Source organism: Bos taurus, chromosome 26 (genome assembly GCF_002263795.3).
Source record: "Bos taurus isolate L1 Dominette 01449 registration number 42190680 breed Hereford chromosome 26, ARS-UCD2.0, whole genome shotgun sequence".
In the NCBI taxonomy this organism is placed as follows: Eukaryota; Metazoa; Chordata; class Mammalia; order Artiodactyla; family Bovidae; genus Bos; species Bos taurus.
In genome coordinates this window covers 37991865-38010518 of record NC_037353.1, presented here as the reverse complement: position 1 = coordinate 38010518, position 18654 = coordinate 37991865, and the positions used below count along the sequence as shown (strand labels likewise).

At 44.9% G+C, this 18654-nt stretch overlaps 1 long non-coding RNA gene across 2 annotated transcripts in view; it reads right to left on the bottom strand.

The window, feature by feature from the left end:
* LOC101901937 (uncharacterized) overlaps positions 1-8293 on the bottom strand; it is a 62990-nt gene extending 54697 nt beyond the window's left edge. For both annotated transcript variants that reach the window (XR_003032807.2, XR_815773.4), the window contains exons 1-2: positions 7764-8293; positions 1511-1643 (exon numbers count right to left, since the gene is read on the bottom strand). This is a non-coding gene — a long non-coding RNA (uncharacterized lncRNA). The remainder of the gene's footprint in view (positions 1-1510; positions 1644-7763) is intronic.
* Positions 8294-18654: the final 10361 nt, after the last annotated feature.

Below are 18654 nucleotides of genomic sequence, written 5' to 3'. Positions count from 1 at the left end.
ATTTATTATTTTCAAAAAAAAAAAAAAAAAACCCTCCGTTTTCTCAGCTCTGAAGCTTTGCTTATAATACTCACTTGGTACATTAAGCTTCCTTTCTTTACCTAATGAAAGTACACTAGTCCCTGAGGATGCAAAGAGTAAATAAGTATATAATCAAGAGCTTCCTATGTGCCAAACACTTTATATATTAATATTTAATCCTCCAAGGTAGGTGAAAAAGTGAAAGTTGCTCAGTCGTGTCCAACTCTTTGCAACCCCATGGACTTAGTTCATGGAAATCTCCAGGCCAGAATACTGGAGTGGGTAGCCTTTCCCTTCTCCAGGGGATCTTCCCAACCCAGGGATTGAACCTATGTCTCCCACATTGCAGGAGGATTCTTTACCAGCTGGGTCAAAAGGGAAGCCCAAGAATACTGGAGTGGGTAGCCTATCTCTTCTCCAGGGGATCTTCCCAACCCAGAAATCGAACCGGGGTCTCCTGCATCACAGGCAGATTCTTTACCAACTGAGCTATGTACTTTTACTATCTCTATTTTATACATGGCAAAATGGAGGTTCAGAGAAATTAAGTAATCTCTCCAAAGTCACTGGCGAAGGCAATGGCAACCCACTCCAGTACTCTTGCCTAGAAAATCCCATGGACGGAGGAGCCTGGTAGGCTGCAGTCCAAGGGGTCGCATAGAGTCAGACATGACTGAGTGACTTCACTTTCACTTTTCACTTTCATGCATTGGAGAAGGAAATGGCAACCCACTCCAGTGTTCTTGCCTGGAGAATCCCAGGGACAGCAGAGCCTGGTGAGCTGCCGTCTATGAGGTTGCACAGAGTCAGACACGACTGAAGCAACTTAGCAGCAGCAGCAGCCAAAGTCACTGAGCTAGCTGGGATTCAAATCCAGGCAAAGCAGATTCATCTAATCCCACTTCTATGGGAAAGCCATCCCTGCCCCTCCCTGGGTGCTCTCTTTCTCCTCTGAGGTTTGTGGCATCTATCCTTGCCAGGGCACTGACTTATCCAGGTTGCAGGTAGAGATACACAGCTCTCTTCTCAACCCAGGGCGCCAATGCCATGGGATAGTCTGGACCTCCCCTGTATCATATCAGGGGCATGGGGTCAGACTTTGTACATAACAGGTGTTGACTCAGTGGGCTGTCCACCTGACCACAGGCTGGCTCTCCACCCAAAGCCATGACCCCTGGAAGTGTATTTACCCGGTCCCCTCTGCACTTTCCAAGTGGCAGCCAAGGCAGTGCAAGGTACCGCATGAGTGAAAGTACAAGTTTGAAAGCAAGAGTGACTTGAATTTGAAGCTGGGCACCACCTTTTTTAGCCATGAAACCTTGGGGAAAAGAGATCATTTGCCTCACTGAGCCTTGGTTTTCCCACCTGTGAAATGGAAATAATAGTAGTTCCTACTCCATAAAGAAATTATCAAAATTAAATGAAATGATTCAGCAAAAGCACATCACGATACACAGTTCCTAACTCAGGAAAAGTTAACGGTTATTACCTTTGAATTGATCCCTGTTAGAGTCTCCAGGCTACCTCCAGCAGTCTGGGTCACTGGGCCGGCATCAACACATGGGCTACTTAAGACTCACTTCACAGGATGATGGAGAGGATCTGAAGAAATAACAGGAGGCCTGGTACAGAACAGATATTCAACATATTAAGATCCTTATTATTTGTAATTCTTATAAACTTCATCCAAGCTGAGGATTTTTTTTTTCCAGAACACCATAAAGATGGTACTTGACCCCTGGAATCAACAATCCTGTGCAAAACAAATGATATTGGCCACACCCCAACCCTGCAGCTGGCTCTAAGGAGAGGGAATGGATACACATTTCAGCCCCAGTCTTCAGGCTCCCCTCAATTTAACAGTGGGAGGCAGCACAGAAGGATCCCATCTCACCCAAGCCAGAAGGAGGGCAGGGATTTATCAGGGGGACCTGGGCCAAGTCTCAGGGGCTCAGCTGGGAGGAGCCCTTGCCAGAGCCTGTAACGTGTTACCCATCAAATCTGGTGGATGTGCTGGGAGGACAAAAGCAAGCACTTTGGCAGCTATAGCCGGAAAGAGAGTGTATGACTAGCAAAACCCGCGTAGGAGACCTCTGTCCTGAGAAAGGAGGCTGACACTAAAATCTCTTAGTAAAGAGTTCTCTTCAAAACCTCTATGCTACAGGGCAGCTCTGAAGCCAGAAAGTTGCTCTCAGGAATTATCTCACCATCAGTACTAATAACAATTGCTGGGTCTGGTTCTTAACTTGGGTCATATAGATGAGCTTAAGGGGGATGGGGGCCAGGAAGGCTCTAAAATACATGGGAAATCTTATAATATGAATGTATGCAGGTGTATACACTAGGTAGAGTCTCTGTAAAATTCTTTATTTGTCAAGATAGGCTAACTGCTAGCTGAAGTAACAAACAACCCCTAAATCTCAGTGGTTTAATACACATGTCCCAGTCCAAGCAGCCTGATAACCAGCAGGCAGTGAAGGACAGATTTCTGCTGGCAGGGGCTCCACCATCTTCACCATGTAGGCTTCCAAGGTCACCCTGAGCCACATTCTGTTGGTGGATGGAGGAGAAAAGGAGCATGAAAGATCTTACAAGACATTTTAGGGCCTGGGCCTGGAGGTAGAATAGATTACTCCTGCCCAAATTTCATTGGCTAGAACTCAGTCACATGAGGCCTCTAACCACAAAGGAGGTTGGGAAATGTAGTCTTCCAGTGTACCTAGGAGGGAAGGAAAACTGGTTTGGAGAACCCATCTCATAGCCTTACAAAAGAACTTGTACAGAAGGGGGAAAATGGGACAGGGTATGAGGAAGAATGATAAGTACCGTTTGCTTTATGTACATTATTCACTTAATTCTCACCACTAACAACAGATATTTTATTTTATATCCATTTTATAGAGAAGAAAACCGGAACTCAGGAAATGAAGTCACTTGCAAAGGATCACACAGTAGTGAATGGTGAGGCCCAAAATACCCATCAGGACTATCTCTTGTCAACATGGAGCTTTAAAGGCATCCCATTTTACGACTTTGGCATATTATGTATTTTGAGTGGGAAGGCAGATGTGAATGGAGAAGGTAATCTTGAGGTTGTATTTTGGGGTCAGCTAACACTTATTGACTGCTTACTCTGTACCAGATACCATTTTAAATGCTTTTCCAGGAACAAATAATCAACTTCTTCCAGTAATTCTCTGAGCTACATTCAGCTATTATCCCAGCTTTATGAATGAGAAAATGGAAGCAAAGAGGAGTCATGTAGTTTGCCCAAGACCCCGTGGCTAGTAACTGGGGAAACCCAAGCCAGTTCCATAGGCAAACCCTCCTTCCAGTGCCTGTACTGACTCAGCTGCAGCTGCCCATGGCCGCCCCACGAGTTCAAGGCAGAGAACACGTCTCCCTCATCTTCATGCCCCCATCTTGCATCAGGCCTGTCCCCTACCTTAAGAAGTCACCGTTTAAGGGTGAGCACGTGCCCAGGGGCAGGCTGACACATGAGTACAGTCATCAGCTACTTGCAAATTGGAAGCCCCATGGCAGAGCCCATGTAAGGCAGGCGCTGCAAGCCCAAGAGCAGCTGACATCCCCTTCACAACCCCATTCAGTCCACCAGATAAAAGGAGATTTACCATCTCTGAGCACTGTGTCATTTAAGCCAAAATAAATTCAGCTCCTAGGACCAGAAGCAGGCCTGGAGTGAATGTGATGGGGCACCAAGGCAGCCCAGTCTGTACTGATACCTGCCCTTCTCCTCCCCAGTCCTGCTGGATGCCCCTGCACACAGGGTGAGCTCCTGGGGATGGAGAGACATCTCTTTATCTTGGGCAGAGGTGTTGACACAAAGTTAAGCGGTTGACTTCAAGCTCTTACAAGAAAGCAGCAAGCTGGCGGGTGGGTGGGTGGAGGAGAGTGGGATCATCCCTCTGACACTCAGTAGAGGTCTGTGGGTGGTGGACCCCCAGGACTGAGGAGGGGTGAGGGCATAAAAGTACCAAGGTCGAGAGAGGGGGCACCTCGACAAAAGTGCAACTAAACCCGGAAGTCCAGAACCAGAAGCAGAGAGGGACAGCCCCCTTGTACCAGGTCTGTGCCAGGACCCTCCAGAGCAGAGAGGCCAGGACTGCAGTCAGCAGGACTTGGTTCGGAGCCCAGCTCCTCCATTCATTAGCCCTCAGTTTCTCGGCCTGTAAAATGGACACAGTGTCATCTCACCTCACAGGACTGCAGGAGGGCCCAGGGATGGGGCACAGAAAGCACTGAGCACCTGGACAGGCATGAAGCTCTCTGAGGGTCTCAGAGTACAGTCCTCTTAGAAATGAACAAACAAAAAAGTAGCAGACAAGTCTCTAACCATCCAACCAAATACCTCATTAACAGCTGTCCATTTTACAATTAAAATAATCACCTCTTCCCTTTTCGTGGCCCTACATCCTGATCTTTAAAGTAGGTCAGTCGCCTGGCCTCCTCCCAGGGTACCCAGCACAGGCCAGGCCTGCAGAACCAAGTGTTTCTGCGGTGAGAGTTCATACTTCACAGGGCTCTTCCTTGTCCATTCTTTTCATTACTCCTGGAAGCAGCTCTGAGAGGTGGGGAGGGCTGACCTCATGACCTCCAGTCATGGAGACTTCTCTGGGGTTTCCATTAGTGAGGAGCAGCTCTGGGCTCCAAGTTCAGGGTGTCTCTGGTGACACCAAAGGGGATCAGCACCCTCTTAACCATCTGAGGACGAGCACAGAACACTGGGACTGCTGGGCAGAGGTCTGACCCAGGGCAGGGCTACCAACATGGGCCCTGGAGAGAGGCCCTTTTTGGGTTCCAATCCCAGCTCTGCCACCTACTTGCCCTGAGACCTTGGTATGAGTGGCTGCACTTCCCAGTGTCTTACCTATAAAATGGGGATGACGTCACTTCCTATTTCTAGGGTGCTATGGGGGCTGTAAGATTTAAAGAGCAAATAATGTATGTAGAGCAATTAGAACAGGGCCTGGTGCACAGGAAGAACCATTACGAGTCACTACTGATTCCCTGTGTGGGTAACTATACCCACCCACCTACCTTCTGTTTGCTTCTGATGCCCTGTACCCCTGGATGATCAAAGCTGCATTTTATCCGTCTTGGAGACTAAGACAGAGGGCAATGCAATGTGCTGGTTAGAAGTGCAGGCTCTGCTTCCAAGTTCAGACCCAGTACTTCCTGTCTGGGTAACCTTGGCAAGTTCTATGTCTGCTCTGAGCCTGTTCCCACCTGAATAAAAGAGGATAATGATAGAACCTATTTCATTGAGATTTGAGTATTTTGTTTAGTGATGTAACACACAAGAGGCACCTAGAACAGTTTCTGGCACGTGAGAAGTGCTAAACAAATGTTAGCTATTATCGTACCTATGTCCCCAGCAGCCATTACTGTGTCCGATCCAGTGGTGCTAAGAAGCTAGTTTTGCACCCATGAATGAGTTGAGTATTTATACTTTCTGTTCTCCAGATAGCCAGAGGTCTTCTCCAAATTCTCTCCCAAAGATAGGACCCTAGGCCAGGAGTTGGCCAAGGATGGTCATCGTGTCCGAGACACTCATTGTTTATAATGACCTCACTGAGTAAATACACAGTGTGAGATGGGGAGCCTGGCCAGATTTCCAGAAATACTCTGTCCCTGGCTCCAGCCGGGACAAGGAAACACAGTGACCCGGTGATCCGAGCCAGCTGACTCATCTCCCCAGCATGAGCAGAGCTGCTGAGGCAGCCCCACCCAGCCTCTGCTGGCCTCTCTGGCTCCTTCAGACGGTCTGGCAAGCCCAGCAGGAGCCAGTCTAAGGCAACTGGCTCCTGGGAGGAGAAAAAGCAGGTGTGAATCTGTGATGAATACCAAAGAGGGCAGCCAAAGGAGCAGAAAAGCTCTGGCAGGGGAGCTTGGGGACAAAAGGCCAGGGCACATGATGTAGTCGTGGGGAAGCAGGGGTGGTCATCAGGGTGACACTAAAGGGCAGATAGCATGAACGTGGATATTGCTGTGCTGTGGGGTGGAGGTCTACACGATTCCTGGGCCCAGGTTAGGGAGGAAATTCAGACCGTCCCTCTATCACCTCGCGGGATCAGGGAGCCATAGGGAGAACTTCAGCCTCACGGTCAAAACTTGTCAAGGTAGAAAGATGGTGACATGGAGAAAAATCTCCAACTGTCTAGCACCCTTCCTGAGAACCTCGAAATCTTTAGAAACTTACTATTTTTTTTTTAATTTTTAATATATTATTTCCGGGCCAATGATTTCACTTATAATCTTGAATGACAGGAATGGGCACTCAGCAATGAAGCTGTTCGCCCACTTTGAGGTACAGGTGAGAAGAACGCATCCATTCTCCAGGAATTTACTGTGCCCCTGCTGAAAGGCAGACACCGATCAAGGTGCTGGGACCTGCAGAGAATAAGACAAACTCGGTTCCCATTCTCATGGAACTTACATTTTGGGGATGAAAGAGACAATAATGGCTAAGCAAATAGAGGAAAAACATTCAGATAAGGATAATGTCTAGGAATGAAACAAAGAACTTTGTGACAGTGATGAGTCATGAAGGTCTCTCAGAGCCTAGGCCTGAATCAGAAGCTATGAAAGGAGCAGAGCAACAGCTCAGGCAGCAAGTGTAAAGACCCTGAGGCAGGGACTTGGTTATGGAGATCCAGGAAAAGGGAAGGTGGTCAAGTAAGCTGAGGTCAAGTAAGCCCTGCCAACAGTTCTGGGCACTTCCCTTTGTTCCAGGTACCATTCTAAGCACTTTACCAGTAGCTTATTAAATGCTCATAATGGAACCTAGAGGTTCCCTGGTGGCTCAGGCCTTAAGAATCCTCGTGCAATGCAGGAGCCACAGGAGACGTGGGTGTGATCCCTGGGTTGGGAAGGTCCCCTGGAAGAGGAAATGGCAACCCACTCCAGTATTCTTGACTGGAAAAATCCCATGCAGTGAGGAGCCTGGCGGGCTACAGTCCACCCGGTGGTTAAGACTCAGATTCGACTGAAGTGACTTAGCAAGGACCCTAGAAGGAAGGATTTCACTATTAACCCCCATTGCTGTGGAAACTGAGGCTAGAGCGGTCAAGTCACCCTCCAAAGTTACGCCTGAAAAACAGGGCAGGCAGGATTCCCTCCCTGGCATTGGGAATCCAGGCAAATGCTAGAGGACAGAGAACCTCTGGGCCTCAGAAAAAAAGTTGCGATTTCGTTCAAGTACAACGGGAAGTAATCAGATCACACTGAACGTTCGTGGCCAGTACAGTGATTATTGAGCCCTTTTCGCACTCAGGCAGGTTGCAGACAGCCTAGGGTCGCAACCTGCGATCCTCTCGGGCGACCCGGCCTTTCTGCCCTGCCCTGCCCCTCGGGCCTCCCCCAGCGGCTTCCTCCCCACCCGGGCTTCGCAGATTCTGGGTGAGAACTAGCGCTCCGGCCTCCGGCCCTCGGACCCCGAAGCGCAGAGCCTAGCTACCCCTCGCTGCCCGCAAACCCGGCTGGCAGCCTTGCCTCCCCTCCGCCTCTAGCTCGGGCCGTGCCGCCTCCTCGGGAAGCCCTCCGGGGAGTCCCGGGGAGGCCAGCCTGGCCCAGCTAACCCATAGACCGAGCGCCAGGACCCCCAAGCCCCCTGGGGAACACTTTCTGCCCTCCACTCGGCAGCGAGTGCCTAGCGCCATAAACCCCTGGCGACCACGGTGTCCGCGCGGCGGGCACCCGGCCGGTGGCACGCACATACTGACCCCTGCGGCCGCCTCGGGCCCCCGCGACCCCCGCGCCGAGACTCCGGAACGTTCCACGCCCGATCCTCGGGTCCTTGAGGATTCCCAGTCTCACGGTGGCGCGGCCTGATTGGCAGGTCTCCCCCTGGCAGGGGTGGGGGCCGAGGGAGGGCTGTGGTGCACAATTGGTGTTTTTACTCCTGCCATCATTAATTCAACTATTGACAGAGAAAGCAGGGTCCGCCGCGGCTTTGTGTCACGCACTCACTGTAATTTACTTGAAAAGAATTAAATCACAATTACTTGCCACTCGTTTTGCATAAAACGAGCAGTAAGGAAGCCGCAATCGCAGTGCTTGAAAGGACAACAGCCCCATTGTTGCCACATTAGAACAATATTTCTCAATTTGAAACTTAAAACATTCGAATTAGCAGCTTTGTTTGACGACGGTGGCCCACAGATAGGCAAGACTGACACCCCACCTCCGACTGCAGACATTACAGTTAACAAGCCTAATTTTCATTCATTTAAGTCTAGACCGATCTTTTAAAATCGTTGCATTAAAAATGTACCTCCCAAATGTTGGAAGGGAAAATGTAATCTTTTGTCTGTTACCTAGTCCAGTAGATAAATTATCTAAATGCCATGTAAATTCCTCTTGCTGAAGCAAAAATCGAGCAAACTCTAATTAAGCCACTTGAGATTTCAGTGTCCAGAGAAATCACACTGGTTCTCAAAGTTACTTCTGTTCTCATTTTCTCTCCTTTCAGATATGGTCGTCAGGTAAATATAACTGATTAGCTTTTAAATCGAAGGTTTTAAAGTGTATTTAAAATATTCACTTCTGCAAAATTACATCACTGTTAACTGATGTGTTCAGCAAATTTGAAGCCAGGCTAGGTTTTTAACAACTTCTGTAAAAGTAAACTGCTGCTTTCAGTGAGCTGTAGTTTCCATTAACATTAATGGGTTTTCAGTAACAAAATGTAACTGTTCAATCAAACTTGAATATTAAAAAGAACCCAGTTACTAATTGTGAGAACACTTCATCAACAGGGAAAAACTGCAAATTAAAAAATACAATTGTTAACATTGGGAACTGTGTTTGGGGAAAGTAATATGTCATAAGGCTTTATGGATATGAAAATAGAAGTGATCTATTTCATATCCACAAATCTATAAATAAGGTTGAAAATGGAGAAAATGAAGGAGTAGAAAGAAGGCAGCACTTCTAAAATCTTAAAGCAAAAAGCAAGGTGAAATGTGGATTTAGTGTCAGGAATAATTAAACTGTAGAGTAAGAAAATCCTGTAACCTAGGAAAGCAAGTCAGAGAAAGAATAAAAATACATCTACTATTGTTAATAGTGGACTTTCCTAATTTTAAGAAGTGTAATTTATTTTAAAAAGGTTTTTTTAAGCAAAGTCTGCTGACTTTTTTTAAATGAATGTTTGTTTCCTTTAAGGAAAAAATATCTTATTGTCTACTTTTTATTTTTTGCAATGAGTATAAAAATTAAAATGTTTAATTTTATATTCAGTGACTTAAGTTTTTTTAAGTAATTTTTCCTTTATTCTTTTAAGAGAGAATAAACGTTGGCTTCAGTAGAAAACAAATTACATGTGGAATAAACCCAGGAATCAACTCTGTTTTCATGACTGGGTTTTTGAACGATAATCCATAATAGAGGTGGGGAGAAAGGGATTCATCAGGCAAATGAAACAAAGTCCCTGATCTGTATTCCTATTCTGATATCACCTCCTGGAATATCGGCAACATTTTAAGTTCCAGCCTAAGCCACGAATTCCTTCAGAACAAATCAAATGTCTTTAAAGAATATTTCTGTTTGAAAAGGAATTAAGCTCTCCTGAAAGAATTTTAAAGGTTGTGATATTCACAGGCTGATAAAGCAGCACCTTTAATGAAATTCTAATTAGCAATTTCATGCACTTTGCTATTAGTCATATCAGATTAGTGCACATTTTCACAGCCTTCCTTTAATTAAGTGCACTTATTCCAAGTTTCAAACACTTTCCTTATAAGATGAAAACTGTGCTGAAATGTTATTTAGTAAACAGAGGAAGTGTGAAAGTGTAGGTGTGCGTGTGTACAGGGGCAGACATTTTTAACTGTCTACAAATTTTTTTACATTTTGAGTTGGTGAATTCAGGTTTTCCTGCCTTCTTGCATTCTCAGTATTTCCTTGGTATTTCTAAGGGACTTATTCAAATCCTTAGTCCAAGTGTACATCAATCATGTGTATTTTACCTAAAACATATTGTCTGTTTGTGTGTATATGTAAGAAGATTTTTCTGTTTCAAACATCTTTATGTGTGTGTGTGAAAGGGAGAAGAAAGAGAAGAAGGGGGAGATAGAAACTGTGTAATATACAATATTTAGTTTTTAAAATCTCCTCTGGAAAGCAGTGATCAAGCATTTGCCCATATAATATCCCCATGCCCATCACCTTGCACAGGCACCTCCTTGCCTTTGAAAACAGCAATACGATTTCATTCCACCTTCTAACTTTAATTCTGAAGCCCCAGCAAGGAGGAGGCAGCTTTGTGGTGAACCAGATCCGGGGGACACCGGATGTCCTCTTCCATTTCAGGCTCCACTTCTCCTCTGCAAAGAGCCCAAGTCCAGCCAGTCATTCTCAGGGACAGTGAGACCTACCTGGTGACTCACACTCTACAGACCCCAGATTCCTCAGACCCCCATCTCTCCCTCCCAGCCTGCTGGAGGATTGCTCCAATTCTGGGAGGTTGTATTGTTCCGGAACCCACCTGATCTTATCTATAGCCTTTTGTCAAGAGGAAATTTGTGTTGCCTGTTTTGCTCAGAGGTTGAAGCTTGTAATATATTAACTAATTGCTTGCATCGCTAACACATGTTCTCTTGTTGGTGTCATTCATTTATACTGTAACATTTTTGACATTTTTAGATTGTCTCTTGGGACTCCTGGGCCTCTTAGCAGTTCCCTCCATGAAGAGTGTTTGCCTAATGATTACTGACTGACATCTCAATAACAAGCAATGTAGGAGTTGGGCGCATCTATTGAAGAGTTCTGGGGTGTGTGCGTGTGTGCACGCGTGTTTTAATTCATGGTCTACTTTGTCAAGTCATGTGTGAGCCATAATTTAAGTTAATAATTACCAGACATGAATTCAATGAAACATTGGTGTCTACACTTAAAAAAAAAAAAAGTCCTGAATTTTAATGCATTCAGAAAACGTTTGCCTAGGGCCAGGCTGGGTCCAGCACGCATATGGAAGCACTTTAAAAGTGATAAATGATTTGGAATCTACCCTGTCTACTGGTGTGCTTCTCAGGAAAGAAAATTAGAGCTAACAGGTGTTAGATAGGGAATGCTGGGGCATTTTAATAGAATTGTCAAAATGTTGGTGCCAGATGTTGACATTAATGCACACAACTCGGAACGTAATGCCGGGCCGCCATTTAAATGATTATTTGTTTAAATTTCAAGTCCCCAGCAGGAAATCCTTACTTTGTTCAGCACCTTTCTCTACACACCATCCCCCTGCTCTTTCCCCTACGATTTGCATCAAAGTGTCCTGGCTGTTCAGCTCACATATGCATGCTTTAAATAATCCATGCCTGTCAAATTTCATTTTTTCTTTTCAGATCATACTCATCACATCCCAGTCCTTGCCAGCCTTGAAGTCCACCTCAGTGTATTCGAATAGGAGAAAAAATTATTTAAATGCTGCCAGTTACAGGATAATTAATCTTTGAACTACTCGGTAACTTCAAATGTATGTACCACGTAATCTGCATGAACTTGTAATTACTACGTATTTATACGATATTCTCCATGTAATCATCAAGTCATTACATGGTTATGTGAGCCTTGTAAATTATGACAATCGCAGAAGACTAATCTTGCCCACACCACGTCAAAATGCCCATGTGGAACCTCTGGTCTCCACCTCAGTCAATTAATCGAAAGATCCAGAAAGAGTCTCTCCTTTAAAGGAAACCAGCACGTTTGCCTGAGACAGAGTCCCAACTTTATCAGAAATATCAGGGGATTGAGATACTGGTGAGGTGGACAGGGAGCAGTCTTCCTCATTCAGCTTTCATACAAAGACTGGCTTGGACGATTTGTTGCTGCTAAAGTTGAAAGGCAATTGGGAAAAAAAAATCTCTAGGCAAAATCCACCATCAGTTCTGCAAGCTGCCTTGAGCTGTGATGTGGGGAAGGTCCTAAAATAAATTCCAGTGTGAGTTTCAAGAACCCACCTGAGGCAGACTTGATTTGTCATCTTTTTGAACCCAATTAAAGCAGAAGCAAAGCCTTCAGCCTTTCCAGACTGGGGCATCTTGTCCCAACTCTCCAAAAGTATTTTCACAAACTCCGTGTGTGTGTGTGTGTGTGTGTGTGTGTGTATGTGTGTGTGTGTGTGTGTGCAGTCATATACACTCATGCGTGAGCAAGTGCTAGCTTGCTAATTTAACCTCTTTAAAAGCTACATTGGACCATGTGGACCCTTTATTCAAAAGAAACCATCCAAATAGGAAGGACCGTTCTCCCTACTTGTGTGGATGCTGAGGTCTGCTTTCCCTTGGCACAGCAAAGGATGAGGCGTGTATATCCCCCTGGCCTTTCTGGGAGCTATAAGTGGCCATTCAGAGCAGAACAAGGGGGACAGAGGCTAAATCTGTACTGGATTCTGTATTTCCACAAAGTCATAAGCTTTCCTCTTTTCTCGGCCCAACTTAGAACTAGGAAGAAACCAGGAATCAACCCTGGAGCATCTGCCAAAGCCCTGCTACACAGCTGACCCACACCCAGACCCTGGCCTGGCTCCCAACCCACTAAGGTTCAGCAAACAGTTGACTCAGCCTCCTCAAAGTCTGTCTCTTCAGAGGCTCATCCATCTAGAATTGCACTGTCCAATACAGTAACCACTAGCCACAAGTGGCTATGTAAATACTTAACTAAAAGTAAAGCCTCCATTTCTTGGTTGCACTGACCACATTTCAAGTACTCAATAGCCATGTGGGCTGGTGGCTACCATATTGGCAGGCATATATAGAATCTGTTTAAGATAGTTGATCTAGAACTCTACAAATTCCTCTGCTATCTGTTCTGAGCTTTCCCCGCTCAGCGACACTGGCATAGAGGGCATCAAAAGATGAAGCCAGAGCTGCTTTCCTGTGGCCAGTAAGAGGCTGCCTTGCCTCCTCAGGAAGACCTCTTCTTATGATATCTGGCCTTTGAGGCAGAGCTGAGGTCAGACCCCAAGTTGAGTGTGTTACCCAGAGCTCAGCAGACACTCCATGGGATTCCTCCTGGGGAACAAAAGCCCCAGATCTCTCAGAACCCTGGGAGGTGTCTGACTGCATGGAGGCCAGAAGTGACACATAGTCAGTTCTGCCGGCCAAATTGGTACCTGCCTTTGCTGGTATTTAAACCTTATCTGCCTTCGCTGGTATAAACCTGGGATGTCACTCTGTCTTCCAGGCTAAGAAATGCCAGGGAGAAATTCTAATCATTTGTTATCTTTAATCATATATTCTATTATTCTCTACTTCATTGATATTAAATGTAACTTGTTATTGTGGCTGTTTTTCCAATGCCTACCATATGCAGATCTATTGTCTCTTTAGTCTTCACAAAACCCTATGATGTACACTGCGATCCCATTTTACAGATGGGAAAACTGAGGCTTAATGGACTCACTGACTCCCCCCAAAGCCACATGGCTAGTTAACAGTGGATCAGAATGGAAACCGCACCCCATCTCCACAGATGAAGGCCTATTCTTCAGCCTGGTGTGAGCTGTCTCTGTCTCTGCCCTCAACAGGTAGCCAAGGAGCTAAGCAGAGTGCAATGGGATTTTGCAGCTCCTTTCCTCAAGAGATGGAATTCATTTTGCAGAGTGAATTTCTGAATCAAGGTTGGCCTTGTGACTTGACTTGGCCAATAAAATGTGGCAGAAGCAACACCATGCCAACTCTCAGAGTGGGTCTCAAGAGGCATTACACCCTTTCCTGCTCTCTGTCTGTCTTTCCTCTCCTCTCCCTCCCTCTCTCCATCACACACACACACACACACACACACGCATAAACTCCTGCCATCACCTCTTAAATAAGGCCAGGCTAGCCAGCTAGAAAAATGAGAGATAAATGCCCAAGTTGTCCCAACAGCTGTTATCTAGCCAACCTCAGGAAGCAAAACCACCTCACTGGCCTACAGCTGACCACAGACGCACAAGGAAGCATATTAAAAAGGAAGAACCGCCTGGCTGAGCCCAGCCACATTTGCTGACCTGCAGAATCATAGATAAATGGTGGCTGCTTAATTCACTATATGTTAGGGGGTGGTTTATTTCACAGCAGGTTCTAACTATGGCACACCCTCCTGGCCAGACTGTTTTCTTCTTTAATTGACTGGTTATCTTTAAGGCTATGTCAGAGCTTCTGCTGGAGACCCAGAAACCTGTCAACCCAATGAGATTCAACAGCACTCCTCCTGTCACCACTCCTGAATACCATGAAACCTCCTTGCTTGGTTCACAACTGACAACTGAGAATTTTTCTTTTAAAAAGTCTAACTCTGCAGTCATTGGGCGTAAGATTCATTCCCACTTTTGGTTCTAATTTTGGACCAAACCACAAAGTCTCCCACATCCACCGAGACTTTTGCTTTTATTTTCTTTCCTTTCATAGCCAGGCATCCAGAGGAAAATGTTTATCCCTCCCAAAGCCACCAGCAGCCTGCAGGGCTGAATGAGACTCCCCCAACTCATTTTCCATTTTCCCATTGGATCCATTGATTCCAGGCCTTCCCAAGCCTGGAGTGCAACTCATGTTGGAAATTCCATAAGACCTTGTGTCTGGTACTGTGTTGTAGAGTCCATAACACATACCATGCAGCTGAAAGTGAGATTTTGGAAGCTGAGTTGTTACCAAGCTGGGCTATTCCAGCAAACTCCATGGAGCCTCTAGGAAATATTTCATCATTCATGCTTTGGGTTTCACAGTTTTTCTCTATGATCTCCTAGATTTCCTAAGCATTTTAAATTTTGTATTCATTCAATAAGTAGGTCTTAGTCACCTACTATGTGCAAGCAAGATTGGGAGGGATAAAGAGAGGGAGGAAAAGAGATCTATGCTTGGAGAGAGCTCACTGATGGACAGAAATAAAAATGACAAAGATGACGATGGGTGGAACAAAATGAGTGTCTGCAGAGAATAAAACAAGAAGGGCTGATAGTTTCAATTAGTCAGCATCTTCCAAGCATGCTTCCAATTTCTCTAACATGCATCAATACTTTATTTAATCCTCACACCTCTTTTATCATGAAGGCAGTATTAGTAGTACCTGTCCCATTTTATAGATGAGAAAACTGAGGCACAGAGAGGTTGAATAATACAGACATTCCTCTACTGCATTCCTGAAAATACACATGAGGATTGAATGTATAGAAGTTGAGTAGCAGGCTGGAGTGTTAGAAATGGAGCTCTCTTTCAATGACAGAAAACATAGAAATTATCTTGTACAAGTGTTCAACAACTTATACTTGATTATTTAAATTTAAATATTCTTTATCATTAGCATATCAAAATTATTAAAACCCTAAAACATTAATTAAATATGTATATATAGACAAAAGCATGGCTAAAGTAATTTCTTACCTAACTCTAACTTAACTCTATTTTCTTACCAAATCTCTAACCTCTTGGTTGACCTGAAATGGTATTTATAAAGCAGAGTCAGTTTCTTTTTTAATTAAAGCGTGGTTGACTTACAGTATTATATTAGTTGCAGTGTACAACAGAGTGACTTGATATTTTTATAGATTACACACCATACAAAGCTACTATAAAATATTGACTGTATTTGCTATACTGTACATTATATCCGTCTGACTTAATTTAAGAGTCAGCTTTAATTTAGGTCAGAGCATTTGCTGAGAAGGAGGCATTGCAGCAAACCAGCTCTGAATGCAATTCTGAGCAGACAAGCTGGGTGACTGGTGAGTCAAAGCAGAGCGCAGGAGTTGGTCATCCTGATCTGAACAAGGGCTTCTACCACCGTGGCTTGGTACCCTTGGGCTAATCGTTTAACCTCTCTGAGTCTTAGTTCCTCAGCTTAGCATGGAATCTTTGATATTAACTTTCCAGGCCTCGTGGACTTTTTGTCAGAATCAATTAGAACATGTTGTGAATGAGTTCTATGAACTATTAAGCACGTAGGCTCCAAGTCAGGCCTCTCAAGCTGTGGTCCCTGGACCTGTAGTATCAACATCACCTGGGAACCAGGACAAATTCTCAGGCCTTCACCCTACTGAATCAGAATCTCTGAAGGCAGGGCCCGGGAATATCCTTTGACAATCCTTACCCATGGTAAAGTTTGAGAACTACCTCCTCAAAGGATGCTACTTCCCCCAAGAGAATCCCAGGTTATAGCTGTGAGAAACAGTTAAGAAAGGCCCCTTCATTCTCAAAAGTATCTCTGAGTAGGTGATAATTGTATGGTCCTTACAAACGACTCACATGAACTTAAGCCTTCCTAAGAAAATCACATTATGACCATGGAGACTGGACTAGAGAAAAAAAAGAAGGAAGGAAGAAACAGAGGGAGGGAGACAGGCAGACAGACTTTCTCTAGGATCTGCCTTTTGGGCAACTAGAAACAGCGAGAAGTAGAGATCATGAACACAGGCCCCAAGACCACAGCGACTCAGAGGATTTGGCTGTTGGGGCCATTTCTATGTCAACAGTCACGCCATCATCTATAAAGGCTAGAGGTGAGTCACTGGCCCCCTGGCTGTCACAGTGCCTGAGTGAATTCCACACACAGCACTCCATGCAACCACTTGTTTGCCAGACCTACTTAATTCATCCTCTTCATCCTGGAGATGAGCAAACTGAGGCCCAGATAATAACTCCCCCATGGCACACAGGGTATTTGCAGAGCTTGGAGTGCCTCACAGAGATAATTCTTCTTGGCCCTTTGCAACTATGTGCTGTCTGAGAGTGAATCACATTGAATGGCTTGGCCTGCTGAGAAGGAAAGATAGGAACATTGAAACTTTCAGTGACACAAGCCTGAACCATCTTGAGGGAAGTAACCTTAACTTTAACCTAATCAGGCAGAGGTCACCCATTTTTCAGATGAATAAATGGAGGTGCAAAAAGGTTAACTGGCTTGCCATAGTAGAGAGTTCCAGGTTACAGCTGTGAGAAACATCTCAAAGGTTAACTGACTTGCCATAATGGTTAAGGGGACCTAATCTGAACTTCCTGATGCCCTTTGATCCTTGAATATTTGATTGGAAGTGTTGACTGCCTTTTTTAGACTTAGGACTTTCATTTGCTGCTAGCCTGAAATTCTTATCTTAGAAATTCATTCCTTTGGATGTGCAGAATAACTCAACTGGCAAGAGTCTTACCTGTGAAATTCGTGCCCTCATCTGCAAGTGTGGTTATAAATTGGCAGTGAGCCAAGAATAGGACCTTCTCACCAGTTTGGTCATAGCTACACACCTGTCTTTATATTCTTTACTCAAAATTTAACTTTCAGTTGATTTGCTTTTTCATTAATAGTTTTAATACATGTATTTTAAAAGAACACATCACATTACTATTGGAAATGAGAAACCAACTTCACTTACCATATTTCATTATAACCCATATATAACTTTCAAAATATAAAATGTTTCTCAGTGTAATAACTTCAACCAATCCACATGCCACCCATATGGCACATAATGTGTATGGAAACATGATCACACATAGGAAGGTGAGGCTAGGAGAAGGCAGGGAAGGAGTTTCCATATCTGCACTGAGGTTGCACAGCACTTTCCAAGGAAATCCCAGGGTGTGGAGGGAGGGTTGGATATGACCTTGTTGAAGCCACTTCTGTTCCAAGCTCAGTTTCTTCAGCTCAAAAGTGAGACTGAAAGTGATCACCCTTTCCTTCCCCAGAGGCTTGGGAGGACAATTCATTAGGGTTGTAGCTGTTTGTGAGCTTTATAAACGGTGACGCAGCACACAACCAAATGTTCCCTGTCATTGTCCTCAGCTCTCCCCACTTGTGAGGCTGCCAGTCCTGAGCAGATGCAGGTGTGCACAAGAGAGGGCGCTGTTCCAGGAGACCTTGCCACATATGTATGTCACTGAACCATGGAAACACGAAACAGACTGAGAAAGTGCAAATAAGAGCAGACCATCAAGAAGTTTCCCTAGTTTAAACACTGAGCCTCCTAGTGGCAAAAGCAAAAAGGGAAAGATAGTCAATTACAAAGGAAGGAAGCAAAGAATTTCAGTTGCTCAATGGACACAATTTCTTCCTAGTCTTAAATTTAAAAATTACTTTCTCACTTGAAATTTAAGATAAGGATGCTAGATGACAGGAAAAATTGCTTATCCCAGAGCTGTACATCCAGCCTCAGTAGCTGCCATAGATTCCAGGGCCCCTTCTGAATCTGCCAGTGCCCCCCAGCTGCTTTTGAATTCATGCGTTCTCTCTGTTTCATTTTGTGACTATCTCCACCATGTGCACAGTGGGAAGGGTGCTGATCTGGACACCCGAGAACTCCAGGTCAGATTTGGGGTCATGGACCCCACACAAAACAGCTAACCCTGGCTAAAACTTCTCCACTGCCATATCGGTGGCAGTGGTAGTGCAACCACTGAAAACCACTTTAGAAGCATTATAATTGCATCTGAAAAGCTCATGAGGCATATTATAGATACAGCATGATTTCACCCATATTAAATAAGTCTCTGAGTATATAAAAAAGCCAAATGCAGGGTGGTTAGAAACACAGGACACATGCTTGAGTCAGTCTGTCTGTCCAGGCTCAAATCTGATCTCCCACCACCTCTAGCTGTGTGGCTTTAGGCCACAAGATTGCAGGGAGAAATATCAATAACC